Consider the following 8294-nt stretch of genomic DNA (forward strand, 5'->3'; position numbering starts at 1 on the left):
TGGCGAGTGTCACCCGACCCTGCGCCCTAGCTACCCCGGTGCTTTTCTGACCGGAAGAGGCTTGTGGCCCTATGTAGGCCGGATTTCTGCCTCCCCAACCAGAGCAGTCTCAGGTCCCGCGTGATTGGACTGGAGCAGAAGCTGTGTTCCACTCACCAGCAGTCTCAAAATCCTGTGGAGGGGTCGTGGGTAGCTGGCGGGTGTCAGCCGACCCTGTGCTCTAGCTACCCAGGTGCTGTTCCGGCCGGATGAGCTGAAATGCATTTTTAAAAGATAAGATTTAGGTTTTTTTTTATTTGTCTAGACAGACATGGTAGCTGGCATCTACAATACCAAAATGGGTGGTCTGAGCCAGGATACCAAGTTCAAGGGCAGCCTGGATAATTTAGCAATTTCTTACTTCAAAATAAATATAAAGGAAAAGCTAAAAAAGGAACTCCGAGGAAAAGCTCTGAGTTCAGGTCCCATTAGCTTGCTTCTTAAGGTTTTATTTTTACCTTTGCTTTGAAAAGGATTTTTTTTTTTTCAAAAAGTGTGACAACACAAACTGTGGTTGATTGGCATCATTTGGGGGATGGGATTTTGTAGTTCACTGACTACATTTTCTAATCACTGTCCAGTCGCCCTGTGTCACAGTTGATATGTTCCTCGAAGAAGGGAAGACAGTTGAGATGCATGTGTTAGGTGTTTTTCACTAGGACAAAATACCTGAGATGACCAGGTTAAAATACCTGAGATAACCAGGTTAAAATACCTGAGATAACCAGGTTAAAATACCTGAGATAACCAGGTTACAAGGAAGAAAGGTTTATGTTATGCTTGGCCTTGTTACTCTGGGTCTGTGATGAGGCTGAACATTATGCTTGAGGGTGAACAGTAAAGAACAGCTCCTGGTAACTGAAAAGGGAAAAAGAAAACGGGCCAGAGTTCCTGTGTATTCATCAAAGTACATGTGCAATGACATACAGCTCCAACAAGTCACCTTTGAGAGTTTCCAACAATGCCTGGTTTTACAACCAGTGTGGACCAAGCCTTCAAGACATGAGCTCTTAGAGATATAAAGATTCACCCTGAAAGTCGTATTTACCAGAGCTGTTGAATGATTGCTTCATTTCTCTGGGGTAAATATTAAGGACTGAGTCCTATGGCAAGGTAATGTTTGGTAGATAAGACACTGCCAAACTATTTCCTAGAATGTCTGTACTGTTTACGTATCAAGGAATACAGGGGACATATCTCAACATAACAAAGGACAGTATACAGCAAACCCACAGCTCAAATCAAGAAAACGGAGACAAACTGAAATCATTTTCAATCAAACCAGCAACAAGATGAGGATGTCTGCTTTCCCTCTCCTGTTCAGTATAGTATTTGAAGTCTTAGCTAGGGCAACAGACAGGTGAAAGAATCCAAGGGGATACAAATAGAAAAGGAGTAAGTCAAAGTGCCTTTATTTACAGATGATATGATTCTGTAGTAAAAGACCCTCGAGTATCCACCAGAAAATTGCTACAGCTGCTAAAACACATTTAGCAAGGCAGCAGGGTACACAATGAGCACACAAGAATCAGTAGTCTTTCTATGTATGAAGAGAAATCAAGGAAATAATATTATTCATAACAGCCTTTAAAAGTTTTGTGAAATAAATTGAGCCAAGGAAATGGAAGACATATAATTCAAACTTTTAAGACATCAAAACAAAACAAAACAAAACAAAACAAAAAACTACGAAGATAACAAAGATGGAAAGACATTCCATTCTTATGGATTAGTGGGATTAATACTGTGAAAATAATCAGTTTACCAAAACTAGTCTACATATTCAAATTACTATGCAAGTCTTCACAGAAATTGAAGAAAAAACTTGTTTTAAGAAATATAAGAGACCCAAGGATAGCCAAAATAATCCTTAAAAATAAAATAACTACTAAAGGTATCATCATCCCAGATTTAAAGTTATACTATAGAACCCTAGAAATAAAAGTTGTATGGTGCTGACATAAAAGTAGACATTACTGGAATTCAGGACACACCTGATTTTTGACAAAGAGGCCAACAATACATATTGGAGAAAAAGACAAACTGTCAATATTTGCTTTTTAATTTTAACTTCTTTGTATGGATGGGTGAAGTAGTCAGAGTTCACCATCATTTCCATAATGTTTAGCATATTTTCATGCACTTATTTTAAAATCATTTCTTTGCTTAATTGATTATACAAAGGTTACAACCATTCAAAAACTAGTTGTTTGTCATATTGATGAGTTGGAAGAATCTTTGAGCCGCCCCCCCCCCCCCCCCCAAAGCATCAGATACGTGACTTGCAAATATTTTCTCCCTGTTTATGGCTAACCTTCATCTCCCAATAGTCTTTGAAAGGTTTTATAGGAAATACCATCAATCTTTTGTGGTGTCCCCTCTGAATTGTACCTCTACTATCACACTTAAAAATTCTTTTCTTAACCTTACATCCTGAAGACTTTCTGAGTTTTCCTCAAATGTCTTGTCGTTATCTATTTCGACCCAGATTTCATACTGAATTAAAGTTCGTATAAGGTGTGAAGTTTGAGGTTCATCTTTGTATATATAGATTCCAATCTTCCCGTTGTTATGTATTGAGTATATCCACCGAATATCTCAAAAAGGTATTTCATTGAGTATCTACTCATTGTAAAAGAATTATCAATCAGTTGGGTCTGTGTGGGTTTCTCCTGTCTTCCCTATTTCATTCAGTTGATTTTTCTCTAGATATTTTTATCAGTAGCATGCTGCGTTGATTATTATAGCTTTATCAATTTCTAAATCTCCTCCAGCTTTTCTGCTCTTTCAAAGATTGTCTGGGCTACCATGGTTCCTTTGTTTTCCTCATCCACTTACATTTTCATTTTTTTTTATTAAGAGTGTGGTGCACACGTACCGTGGCATGTGTGTGTGTGTTTGGGGGTGGGGCGTCATGGCTCGCCATCTGCCATCTTGCTGCAGTAGGGTCTCATTTGACTCTGCTGCTCTGTGTATTCCAGACTCACTGAATAAAAGCTTCCCAGGGATTATCCTGTTCCCACCTTCAATCTCCTAGGAGGAGGGCCGAGGTTATAGATCTGAGTTGCAGCATCCAGCTTTTTGAGGATTCTGGGATTGAATCTTGTTTTAGAATTGCGTGGCACGTGCTTTTCACCTTCTGATCCATCTTGCAGCCCCCCTGCAAAGTTTAGAATCAGTTTGTACTGTATGTGTGTGCAAAGCCCTGTGGGATTTTAGTTGGAAATACATTTGAATTGACGCTTTTATTATGCCAAATCGTCTAATCTAAGAACACAGTGTCTCCGAGCATTCTGAGATGACTTCTTTTAGCAGATATTTGTTATATTTATGTCTGAACATTTCACTCCACGGGAGCTACATTTCTTTAAAAAAAACAAAACTGTTTCAGTTTCCAACTCTTCATGGCAAGCATGTAGAAACGATTGATTTTGTTGTGTTAACAATAATTCTCAAGACATTACAAAATGCACCTATTAGTTCTTGGTGTTTTTTGTCAATCACTTTGGAATTCCTACCTGGACAGTTTTGTCTCTTCCAGATCAGGATAATTGAATTCCTACTCTACTGGCCTTTATTGTGCTGAGCAGGAATGATGGAAGCTGTGTTTTACTGTTGCGCTGTATCTAAAGCATTATCTTTCACTAATACGCATGACGTCAGCTAGAGTCTATTAATTTTGTTGCTTTTATTGATTCAAAGACCAGTTTTTAACACGGTAAGAGAGTTTTCATCTATTCCTAGAATGAGGAAAGGTTTTTGTTTTTGTTTTTAATTTCTTGAATTATGAAGTGATGATGCTTACTAAATATTCTTTTCCTGAATCTATTGATATCATGTAGTATCCCAGTTTAGATACCACAACAGATACGTTCATTTCTCAAGATGGTCCTTGGCCATTGTTCAGACATTGCTGTATACAATATGCTAATGGTTTGGTTTGGTTTGGTTTGGTTTCTGAGACAGGGCCTTGTTGTACAAGACAGGAAGACAATAAGCTTACTTTGCAGCCCAGGCTGGATTTGAACTCATGATTCATTGGCCCTAGTCTCCAAAGTGCTGGAATTACTGAATACACCACCACATCCAACTTTATTAGTTGATAGTTTATCTAGGATTTTTGTGTTGACGTTTAGGAGTCAGGAACTTGAAAGAATTTCTTGTCATCTCTGTCTAGCATTGGTCCAGTAAGCACGTTAGTCTCATGAATGCATGTGGGGAGGCCTTTTGTGATTCTCTTTTGAGAAAGAGGGTGTAGCATTGATAATCATTTTTCTTCAAATATGCCAGGAGAAATCTCTGAACCACATTTTTAAAATTAGAAATTCAATTTGTGTCAAAGTGATGAGTCTACCTAGAATGTGTGTTTTATCTTTGGTGAGTACCAGCAGCTGGTGGTGCTTGTGACTTGGGTGAGCCTTGTGCTGTTGAGTTAATGTGTAACTGCTCTTCCACGGTGCTCCTCATTAAAGTTGGATCTAAGTGACAAACTCCTTCAGTCCCAAGAGTGATAGTTTGTGTCTTTCTCAGCCTTTCCTATTTGGTAATGTAAAAAAAAAAAAAAATGTGTGTGTGTGTGTACAATAGAAAAGGTGCTTCATTTAAACACTCATCCAAAAAAAAAAAAAAAAGAATCCAGTAGAAAGCAGGTTGTCACATAGTAATTGAAGCACCAAAGCATCAAGAAAAAATAGCCCTAAATGAGAGAGGACTGATGTGGCAGGATTTTCCCTGTCCAATTACATTAAAATATTAGCTCAGCAGGAGGCCTGTGATTGGACAGGGAAAGGAAGGAGGAGCTAAGAGTTGGAGAGAGAGAGAGAGAGAGAGAGAGAGAGGAGAAGAAGAAGAAGAAGAAGAAGAAGAAGAAGAAGAAGAAGAAGAAGAAGAAGAAGAAGAAGAAGAAGAAGAAGAGGAGGAGGANGAAGAAGAAGAAGAAGAAGAAGAAGAAGAAGAAGAAGAAGAAGAAGAAGAAGAAGAAGAAGAAGAAGAAGAAGAGGAGGAGGAGGAGGAGGAGGAGGAGGAGGGGAGGGGAGGGAGGGAGGGAGGGAGGGAGAGAAGGAAAAAATATGACTGGAGAGGGGAAATAAAGCAAGATGGAGGACAGACAGGAAGAAGATGCTTGAAGCAGCATGACTTTAAAGAGCCACAGGTAGATATGACATTATAAAGGATAGAATAATTGGGATAACATGTCAAATCGAGGTGGGCAGCTTGTACCATTATCAATTAGCCCTGAAATTCTTGTGTGGGCATGTTGAGAATTGAGAATTTATTGATATATAAATTTGACTTGTTAATTATAAGCTTCTAGGGTTTTGTTTCTACCAGGTTGCTGGGTGTTGTGGTGGCTGACAGTGGGGTGGACAGTCGATGTGTGGGCCTGGAATGGTAGTGAAGGGAACTCAGGAGCACAGGCCCCTCTGGAGATTTGGCAGGCAGAGAGTAGACCAACAGCAGAGCTTCAAAAACATAGGAAGCTAAAACTGACAGGGAAACAGAAAGAGGAGTACACAAATGTGTAATTATACAAGGCAACCTCAATGCCTCTCATGTTCTATAGAGCAAACAAAGAAGAGAGAACTGAGCAACACTACCAACTAAGGTGTCATTCAAATCTGTAAAACACTATATCCAATGAAAGCAGAGGACCTGGGGGCTGGAGAGATGGGTCAGGAGCTAAGAGCACTTACTGCTCTCATAGAAGATCTAAGTTTGGGTCCCACCTCAGGCAGCTCACAACCATCTGTAACCCCAACTCCAGGCTATCCAATAACTTCTTTGTGGCCTCCATGGGTGGTGAATTCACATGTACATACCCTCACACAAACACATACATAATTACATTTTTACAAAGTAAGTCCTTTTAAATATATATATATATATATATATATATATATATATATATATATGACTTGACTTAAGTTTTTCCCTCCCTCTTCTCCTCCCAGTGCCCCCTCTTTTATCCATTTATTTTTTTTAACTTGCTTCCAGTTCCAGTTTCCATTTAAAATCTTTTCCCACAGTCTTTCTCTTTGTGTTTGTGTATGTTGACTGTGTGTGCTGAGCGACTGATGCATCTGGACTTAGGCCTGCACTCTACAGTTCGCCATCTTCCTTTTCCTTCATTGTTGCATATTTTCTTTACCATCATCCTTCTAGTTTTAGGAGCTTCCGGCATTCTGTCTCACCTATTGTTTCTCTCACTCTCTGTAGTTATAGTTTACGTATCAACCTTTTGAGAGTGTTTACCTTTTCTTTTTCTTTTTTTTACAGCATCCCACATTTTATTTTATTATTATGTCAAAATAAATTATTCAAATAGTAAAAGAAACAAAACAAGTATTACAATAGGTTATGTGCACACCTGTCTACTATCTACAAATGCAGCCATTTTCAGTCCAGCCCTCTATGGACTTTCCATGATAGGTCTTATGTTTATTTTCTGCTTCTTTTTTTTTTAATTTATTTTTTTATTAGGTATTTTCCTCGTTTACATTTTCAATGCTATCCCAAAAGTCCCCCATACCCACCCCCCCCAATTCCCTACCCACCCACTCCCCCTTTTTGGCCCTGGGGTTCCCCTGTATTGGGGCATATAAAGTTTGCAAGTCCAATGGGCCTCTCTTTGCAGTGATGGCCGAGGAAGTCCAATGGGCCTCTCTTTGCAGTGATGGCCGACTAGGCTTTTTCATGGGCCATTCCAACACTCCATTTTGCCACTTGCACTAGAATAAAGTAAGTTTACTACTACTGTATAGGCATTTTTATTTCATCGATTTTATTTCATAGGTTTGTCCAAGCTATTACATCACTGTTCACAGAAATTATCCACGAATGAAGTTGTTTAGTTTCTATCTCACAAATGTATTTTTTTTTGTTACATTCATTTATTTTGTGAGTTAGCATGAGTGTGCTTGTGTGCGTGTGTGTGGATAACCTGGAGGATTCAGTTCTTTTCTCAGATTATGTGGGCTCTGGGGACTGTACTCAGATCGCCCTATTTGGAGCCATTGAGCCTACCTGCTGCATCATCTCACAGATCCCATCAAGTGCACCCTAAAGCGCTCAAGAGAAGCCATGCTAACTCATAGTTCCACTTTTTTGGTTTTTTTCTTTTGTTCCTGATATTCTGATTATCTTTTGATCTAAACAAATTGCTTCTGAGGACTATGTAGCAGGGTATGGAGGGTAGAAGGAGAAGGGAGAAATGTCATTGTATTGTAATCTCAAAAAATTAAAAATTAAAAATGAAAATTAAAAAGCCAAAAAACTTCCCCTCAACAATTTTTAGAGCAATATTTTGGTAATACATTTTCCTGGTTTCTCTTATCTCAGAAATATTTATTTCATCAGTATGTTTTTTTGTTTGTTTGTTTGTTTTGTTTTTGTTTTTTGAGACAGTCTTCTCTGTGTTAACAGCCCTGGGTGTCCTGGAATTCACTATGGAGGGGCCAGGCTAGTCTTGAACTCAGAAATGTGCATGGTCTCTGCCTCTGCTGGGATTAAATTCATGTGCCACCACCACTCTGGTTCCTCAGTGTTTTCAAGGGATAAGTGTTCACTTGTAAGTACTGTGACAATCTTCTGGCCTCTGATCCAACAGGAGACACCTACAGCCAATGGAAATGTTGCCTTCTTTCCCTTTTAAATTCCTGTTCTGTCTCATGAGTGTTTACAGTTTTTTTCCTTATGCATTTCAGTTTAAAAGTTTGGCTATATATATTGGCACAGGCAATATATATAGTCAAACTTTTTTATGGTTGTGTTGGGGACTATTTGTCTATAAATGTATGAGGTTCTCTAACACTGGATATTTTTAGACATCCTTTCCTCAAATGGTATTATAGTATTCGTTTTCTCTTCCCTTATGGAGCTCCAACTACACAAATGTGGGATCTTTTGATAATTCCCCTAAGGTACTCTTCCCTGTCATCTCCACTCTGTTATTAAGCATATCCAGGGGTTTCCTGTCAAGTCTTATATTTATCTCAGATTTTATATTATCAATGAAGTATTTTTATTAATGGTTGGAATAATAAAAGCCTCTAGTCAGGTCAGGGGGATATTGTAAATTAGTTTTTAAGTGAACTGTGTGTGGGTGTAGTTTGAGAAACTGTTCACACTTTTTCCAACATGCTTTTCATTGGGTTCATTTGAACCACTGTCTCCTTCCACAGTGCCCAAAGTTATTTAATTGCATCAAAAGAACTGAAATATGAATTGGTGTTAGTATCAACAATATGCTAGCCAAG

Source organism: Mus caroli, chromosome 16 (assembly GCF_900094665.2).
Source record: "Mus caroli chromosome 16, CAROLI_EIJ_v1.1, whole genome shotgun sequence".
NCBI lineage: Eukaryota > Metazoa > Chordata > Mammalia > Rodentia > Muridae > Mus > Mus caroli.